Source organism: Megachile rotundata, unplaced genomic scaffold (genome assembly GCF_050947335.1).
Source record: "Megachile rotundata isolate GNS110a unplaced genomic scaffold, iyMegRotu1 scaffold1105, whole genome shotgun sequence".
Taxonomy (NCBI): Eukaryota; Metazoa; Arthropoda; class Insecta; order Hymenoptera; family Megachilidae; genus Megachile; species Megachile rotundata.
In genome coordinates, this window is record NW_027474402.1 from 42,501 (window position 1) to 44,729 (window position 2,229).

A 2,229-nucleotide genomic window follows, 5' to 3' on the forward strand; every position below is an offset into this window, starting at 1 on the left:
CGCTCCGTATTGAACCTCCACAATATCGGTGTTCTTTCCGCCTTTTTCATAAATACCATTTTTTTGTGATGAACCAATATCAGCTTAAACGTTCCCTTTTTTTATTTGGTTCTTCTCTCATGTGTTTTTCAGTCATATTAAATTTTTGTTCCTCCAAACTCTCTCTTCTATTCTCTCCTTTCAACTCTCTTTGGTATTTTATTTAAGACACACCGATAAAGGTTAGCGCGTACAAGTGGCGTGCTGAACGTACCGTGATAGCGCGTACAACGGACATGCTGTTCGAAAAAAACAAATCGGAGCAAGCACGTACACAGAGAATTTTAGCTCGCGCTGGGCACATCGATTCTTACAAATCCACCCAAATTTTTATTTTCTCTCTCTCAAAATTTCGTGTCATAGTTACGATACACCGTAATAATATTTTTTGTACGTATAAGCGAAAACTCGATGTAATATCGAGAAATCACCCGTACCGAAAACTCTTCACTTTGGAAGAAGTTTCCATTTCAGAAACCGTTTTTACGAGTCATAGTTACATATTATTTCGTTTCAATATCTCTGCGCTGTACGTATAGTGAAGCATTTATTTAATATTTTACTTCATCGTACCGAAAAACTCTCCGCGAAGAAGAAGTTTTCTCGCGCATCGAGAAAATATTTAGGCGTTCGAGACGCACAAAACATTAAGGGGACGTAATATCATTTCTGAATTTCGGAATAAATATTCCGTTTCAAAATTTTTTAGCCTCTCGACTGAAGGCGTTGTAACGAACAAGTTCGTTCAACACCACTATCTAATTCATTTTTAAAATAAATTTTATAAAACCTTTTTTGGCCCGTTTTAGAACGGTCGGTTTTATTCTATCCCTTTTTAATTTTTAGTAGCCTGTGCCGCTTGAGTCAGTACAACGTACACACCAAAGTGCATACGAGTCACCAGCCTCATGTTAAAGGTTCGTCGCATATGTGCCATTTGGTCTTAGACGCCGACACGCGACAATGCAGTGTGGAGAAAATCCTGCATCGATACCGAGAACACGAACAGTCGAGGCAACACGAAGTTACGCACGAGGAGCGGTGGACTAGTTCTCAACCGAGGTCATAGAATAGCCACGCGCCCGACTCTGTTCCGTCTGGTACGATCGGACCGAACGTCTCCTTATAGGTACCGAACGGCCGGCCGGATGGTCGGCGACGCCGGCCGTTACGCACGGGCGCTTACGATGCTAACGCGCGATCCGAACGTGCCAATTCGAAAGTGCGGTAAAACTTAGCGCGAAAAAATCGATTTTTCAAAAAGTTGTCAAACACGCTAAAAAGTATACGGACGATGTTTTAACAATTATTTTACGAAATTTAATGACAAAATTAATCGAAAAAAAATTTTTTTTCCTTTTCTCGCCAAAATAAATACCAAACGAATTTCTAACGTAATAAACGAGTAACAAATAACAGTATACGTCCAAATAACATACAAGAATCGAGAAAATATTTATATTTTTTCAAAAAATTGAGCAAAAATCTCTCCGCATAGTCGGTTCGGTGCCGAGTCCGAACGTACCAAAGTACCTCCGGCATAGTCGGTTCGGTGAATCGACGACTGACAACCTATATAAAAAACGATTAAAACCTATAGAATAACGTATCACTAGAACATTTATACCATTTTGGCACGTTCGGATTCATAATTAACGAAATTATCGAAAATTTTTCATTGCGCATAGTCGGTTCGGTGAAAAGGTGACTGACAACCTATATTAAAAATGATTAAAACGTATAGAATAACGCACTACTAGAACATTTATACCATTTTGGCACGTTCGGATTCATAATTAACGAAATTATCCAAAATTTTTCGTTCCGCATAGTCGGTTCGGTGAAACGATGACTGACAACCTATATAAAAAACGATTAAAACCAATAGAATAACGTATTACTAGAACATTTATACAATTTTGGCACGTTCGGATTCATAAATAACAAAATTATTGAAAATTTTTCGTTCCGCATAGTCGGTTCGGTGGACCGTCTGATGCGAGACAATGTCCCACCGGCATAGTCGGTTCGGTGAATCGACGACTGACAACCTATATAAAAAACGATTAAAACCTATAGAATAACGTATCACAAGAACATTTATACCATTTTGGCACGTTCGGATTCATAATTGACGAAATTATCGAAAATTTTTCATTGCGCAAAGTCGGTTCGGTGAAAAGGTGACTG